Genomic DNA, 6,569 nt, shown 5'->3' on the forward strand with positions numbered 1-6,569 from the left:
TTCTTTCCTCTATCAGTTTCCTGTTCTCTTCCCATGTTTCTGCACTCAGCAATCCCCCTTCCTACTTTTTTTTTTCCTGACAGGTGTCTTTTCTTTTCGCCTTCCAATCTGCTACAACTTTTCCCTGCTATTTGCTCACCCTTGGTCTACTCTCTCACCCCCTCTGCTATTTTTTCCCCTGTCCCCCTTCATACAGACTCACAAGACCAAATTCAGGGATGTAATATAACTTAAATTCCATTATACTAATTTAGACTTCTGTAGACATTGGTACTAGGGATGTTAAATATCGGTTAATTCACTAGTCAATTAACCTCATGAATTCTTGTCGGTTAGTCGACTATTCTATAGTCCCTGGACAGCCCCTGTCTGGAGGGAAGGGGTCTGAGCTCCCAGACCTGGCACAAGGCAGAACTGAGCCAGGCTGCTTGCCCACCTGGCTCCTAATACACTTTAAAGGCAGAGCTGCAGCGAGGTAAGTCCAGGACCCAGTGCAAGCCAGGACTGAGCTGGGCGGCTGGCCAGCCTGCTAAAAAGTGTACTGGCAAGGGGGAAGAGGGGGGAATGCATGTAGTCTATAGCATTAACCTATAAACTTTTCCTTATTGGTTAATCGACTACACTATTACATCCCTAATTGGATGTAACTTGAAATGTGTGTGTGTAAAACTGTATGAGCATAAAGGCATCTAATATGCATTACCACTACATTTGGCAGGCTCAGATGAGGTATGAAGCAGGGAAGGTATTTGCCCAACATCACATAATAAGTAGCAGAACCAGGAATAGAACCTGGCATCCTGACTCCTAGTTCCTTAAATCATCATAGCAAATGCCAAGAAGACACAGCCTCCTTGCTGATGATATGCCACCTAGATCAATCTGTGGCTACATATTTAAGGTGGCTTGGCTAGATATTCAGCTTGTTCATCACTAGCAATCTTAGTGCACCACCAAAGCTTTTGGCACCTAAGTGATCATTAGCAGGATAGTGACATTCCTTTGTGCATGTGCTTCAGAATTCATTGGTCTTTCATTCCAACAATATACTCATGCCAAGAAACCTGCCCAAACTGAATAAGTGCGGATGGAGGTGACTGCTGGGTTTGGCTTTTATCTTGTCCTGCCATGTGATATGGAGTAGCCGATGAAGATGATGAGAAGTCCCCTAAGTGCTCTGAACTAAAATGCTGTTATTAATAGAAATGTGAAAGGTATTGTAAGCAGTGTGCCAGTTCTGTACAGTGCTTTTCAAATGTGAAAGTTACAACCTGGAGGGGAAAAGGTGGTTACATGTCACTTTTGTGCCTCCCTAATTCTGGGCTGCTCCAGATGCTAGCATGGCCCTAGTACAAATTAGAGCAATGGTTCTCAAACCAGGGATTGCAACCCATCCAGGAGTTGTGAGGTTATTATGACAGGATTGAGAATACATGCATGAAGCAGAGAATAAGTGGTATAAAATATCTAATTTAAATCAGGTATTTTAGAAAATTACACACACCTTTCCATCACAATGTGTTTACTTCACAAAGTACTTCATAATACACTGTAAACTATAATGCAGTGATTGTTGTTCTTAGACAATATATATATATATATATAATCACCACTTCAGGGAAATTGAACTCAGGATATTATGCACACAGGTTTGTTGTCTTGGGACTAAAAAGGTGGGACTGGGAAAACATTAGAGGACTTGATTGTGCAGCAGTTGAAGTGCTGCATTAAGCTGGAGACCAATCAGAACACTGAGATCTGCAAAAAAGCGATTTATAATTTAACAGACACACAGGCAGTAGTGATATGGGGGAGAGGGCACGAGGAGGCTTGCAAGGGCCCCATCCTTATAACCACACCTCCCAGCAAAAATGACAAATGTTAGGCCATAGTAAGGGTGGCAAGGTATGAGAGTACCACCCTTACTTCTGTAGTTCTGCACTGGTGTTGGCACTACCTTTAGAGCTGGGTGTCTGGACAGCAGCTGTCATTCTCTAGATGCCCAGATCCTAAAGCAGTGCTGCTGCCAATAGCAGCAGCACAGAAATAAGGGTGGCAGGAGCCTGGGAGCAAAGTGATCTATGGCCATGTTGTTCTGCTTCCTTCCACCACTGCTGGTGAGTGCTGGGGGAGGCCTGACCTATGCTGCCAGCACCAGGTGCCCCACCCCAGTCCTCAGGGCCACTCCCATGCTCTGGTCTTCTTGCCCATGGTGTTTGGGAAGGCTCATGCCCTCCCCCATGCATTGCCCCTGCCTCCCAGAATAATGAATATTTTATATTTTATCCAAATACACACTTACAGCCAAATCTTTACAACTAAACTAACATTTATTTGTCAAGAAAAGAGAGAGTATTGGTTAAAAGATCAATATACATACAGACATGAATACAGTTTTGAGATCACATTCATGGTAGAATTCGTCCATTGGTTATAGTCCAGTATCCATAGTCAGGGTGATTTCAGATGGGACTGGAGATCTCAGTCTTATTACTTTAAGCTTTCCCTGATAAATTATCAAGCAGATCTGAGATAAAAAGGATCAGGTCCCAAGGGTCTTTATGCAGTCCCAGGATTCTATTGACAGGTCAGAGTCTTTAGGCAAATAATAGGAAATCCTGGAGACTTGTTTCCTAAGCACCACCAGTAATTAGCTGCAGAGATCGACATGAGCCAATTGCCGGTTTTCATAATTCCCAGATGATTCGCTATAGATCTCAAAGGAATATGAATACATTATAGACAGGAACTATTTGGTTACATTGTTATTCTTGAATAATGTATATGTAAACACACAAAAACATTATCTACCAGTATGTCCCTAAAGATTGAATTTGACTCATTTATTCTATAGGATCATAGAACCATAGAGCTGGAAGAGACCTCAGAAGGTCATCAAGTCCAGCACCCTGCTCTAGGCAGGACCAATCCCAACTAAATCAACCCGGCCAGGGCTTTGTCAAGCCGAGACTTAAACACCTCTAGGGATGGAGACTCCACTACTTCCCTAGGTAACCCATTCCAGTGCTTCACCACCCTCCTAGTGAAATAGTTTTTCCTAATATCTAACCTGGACCTCTCCCACCACAACTTGAGACCATTGCTCCTTGTTCTGCCATCTGTGACTACTGAGAACAGCCTTTCTCCATCCTCTTTGGAAGCTCCCTTCAGGAAGTTGAAGGCTGCTATCAAATCCCCCCTCACTCTTCGCTTCTGCAGACTAAACAGACCCAACTCCCTCAGCCTCTCCTCATAGGTCATATGCTGCAGCCCCCTAATCATTTTGGTTGCCCTCCGCTGGACCCTCTCCAATGCGTCCACATCCTTTTTGTAGTGGGGGGCCCAGAACTGAACACAGTACTCCAGATGCTCACTCCTGTTCTGGCCATGAGTCACAGAAATAAATAATCTGTCAGACAATGGATTTTTACTCAGTGTGCAGCTTCATAGGTCATTTACATTCCCTCACTCAGGTCTTAAATTCTCAAAGATTATTTCCCTGTGGTTTCCCATTCCCCTACACTTGGGGTTCTGGGTGTTAGCTCAGTGGGGAGAGGGAGGAAAAGATTGGGGTGAACACCACAGAACTGAAGCCTCACACCTTGGCACTTTCTACAGGCCTGAAGTATGCCTCCTGCTGGTTTGAAAATGTTTACCAGAGCTCTGCTAGAGTGGGCTCTGATGAATTTGAGCCCTGCACTCATCCCATGCATTTCCTAGGAAACCTACTCAATTAACAGTTTACACTGTTTCAAAAAGTTCTTTAATGTTCCTAACAGCAATAAACACAGTCCAGAAACCCTCTGAGGAGAATATGGGGTTGATCCCCAAGGAATAAATAGTTAAACCAGCTGACTGTATACAATGTTATTGTGCTATAAAATGTCAAATAAGGTCTTTTATGAAAGCTTGTAGTGTAATGTCCCTATGTTTTATGTAAGTCACATCTTTCCAGGAGTTACATACAATCCCACAGTAACACATACAGGCAGTCCCCGGGTTACGTACAAGATAGGGACTGTAGGTTTGTTCTTAAGTTGAATTTGTATGTAAGTCAGAACTGGTACATATTGTACCCCAGGTGTCCCCGATTCAGCGCTGCTGAAACTGACCAGCGGCTGACTACAGGAAGCCCGAGGCAGAGCTGCTTTGCCCCGGGCTTCCTCGAATCAGCTGCTGGTCAGTTTCAGCAGCAGCTGACTTGGGGACACCTGGGGTAGAGCAGCTGGGGTGCTGCCAGGTTGGTCCCCGCAGCGCCGAGGTGCGGTGCTGCGGGGACCAACCCGGCAGCGCCCCAGCTGCTCTGTCCCAGGCGTCCAGATTCAGCCACTGTTGAAACTGATCAGCAGCGGCTGAATCGGACACGCCTGGGGCAGAGCAGCTGGGGTGCTGCTGGGTTGGTCCAGTAGCGCCGCACCTCGGCGCTGTGGGACCAACCTGGCAGCCCCCCAGCTGCTCTACCCCAGGCTTCCTGATTTAGCCGCTGCAGAAACTGACCAGCGGCGAGAAAAGCCTGGTCTGCTGGGGAGTGGGGCACACTAGCTGCGTCCCCCCCCCCCCCAGCCGACCAGGGAGACGCGGGCGGCGGGACCGCTGAGACGCGCCACGGTCCCGCCGCCTGCGTCCTCCGCGGCTTTGCTCCGCGTCTCCCTGGTCTGCTGAGGGAGCCCCCCCAGCAGACTAGGGAGACGCAGAGCGGCTTTTCTCGCCGCGGGGTTCCCTCACCCCATTCGTAAGTAGGGATCCGACATAAGTCGGATCCACGTAACCCGGGGACTGCCTGTAATTGCATTTGTAATACAATGGATCTCAGAAGTATTGCATTTAGCTCAGTACAGTTTAATACATTGCAGAAGAGGACACTCCCCACTATTATAGCAACACTTCTCTAGTTTGGTGCATTCCCACCCTCAATAGATGGAAACAGAGGTAGAAAGAGGGTCAAATTGCAACTTCAGCTACATCAATTGTGCAGCTGAAGTCGAAATAGCTTAACTCAGCGTTTGGTGCTGTCTACACAGCAGGAAGTTGAAAGAAGAACACTCTCCCTTCAGCTTCCCTTACCCCATGTGAAATGAGGGTTACAGGAGTCGGAGTAAGAAGTCCTCCAGCTTGACATTATTTTGAAATACAGGCTTGTAGTGTAGACATGCTCCTTGTTATTTTGGAATAACATCAGTTATTCCAAAATAATGTTGTTGTGTAGACGTACCCATAGTGAAATTCATGTTTAGTGTATCTGCCATCCCCATTTCTGTGACTCAGGAATCGTTTGTTGCAAATTGGTAAAGGGCATAGAAGATACATAGGAGTTTACGGGGATCCCATAGATGACTGGTGCTTCCCCATAATGGGGGGACACTAGCTAAGGGGGAAGACATGCGACCATCCCATGTGTCTCTCCTTCAGTGACTCCCCTCCCACTTTGTGTTACCCAGCCCCATGCCACATGAGGGTGAGGATTCTATGTCCTTCTTTCTCCTGCACCTCTCTCCCACCGCATTTGCTACTTTCTCTGCCCTTGGCAGTTGGGCAGAAATCAGGACACAGCTGTTTCTGCCTAAAAGGGACTGAATGGAAGGTGAGAGAGAGAGAGAGAGAGAGAGAGAGTGTGTGTGTGTGTGGTTGTGCCCACAAAAGCTCATGATACCATCTACATGTTTTGTTAGTCTCTAAGGCTCATCTAAACTACATCCTCTTCCGAAAGAGGAATGTAAATGAGGCTGATCAAACATGCAAATGAAGTGCAGATTTACCAATCTTGTGCTTCATTTGCATAATTGCGGGCGAGCGCTTTTTCGAAAAAGGGTTTTTCGAAAAAGAAACTTCAGTCTAGAAGGAATTCTTTAAAAAAAAACCAACCCTTTTTTGAAAGAGCCTGTACTCCTGAAAAAATGAGGTGTATGGGCTTTTTTGAAAAAGGGCTTTTTTATTGAAAGAACCCCATCTCAACTGCGCTTTGTTTTTTGAAAAACCCTTTTTCGAAAAAGCATTCTCCCACTATTATGCAAATGAAGCACAAGATTTGTAAATCTGCACTTCATTTACATTTTCAGTCGGGCTCATTTACATTTCTCTTTCAGAAGAGGAATTTAGTTTAGACGAGCCCTAAGGTGCAGCAGGACCATTCGTTGTTTTTTAACATTTTTATGTATGTGAGAGTGAGCCTCCAAATCAGACTCTCTTATGCAGAAGCAGCTGACAAATGTGTTGTTTAGTTGGGATAATAATGCTTCCTTTTCTGGCTGATCATATGTTTCACAGTGTAAATCGAATTGCATTACTTAACCTGATGCTAATGAAGATGATGACTTCACGTAAGATCAACAAGAAATGTTTTATCCCAAAACAGCATGTTTCTATGAGTAAAGACAATAAATATTGGGAGTATAATGGGAATATTATGATATACCTGAATCCTTCACCAAGGAGACAAAACTGTCAGGATGTTTAGCCTTACAAAAGGAGGGTGACAACCAATGTTCCCTCTAATCTTTTCTATGTGTTGATTATTTCCATCCATGTGCAGAATACATTTTTATGTGTATCAAGGCATTTGCGAATAGGGT

This window comes from Pelodiscus sinensis, chromosome 1 (assembly GCF_049634645.1).
Source record: "Pelodiscus sinensis isolate JC-2024 chromosome 1, ASM4963464v1, whole genome shotgun sequence".
Lineage (NCBI taxonomy): Eukaryota > Metazoa > Chordata > Testudines > Trionychidae > Pelodiscus > Pelodiscus sinensis.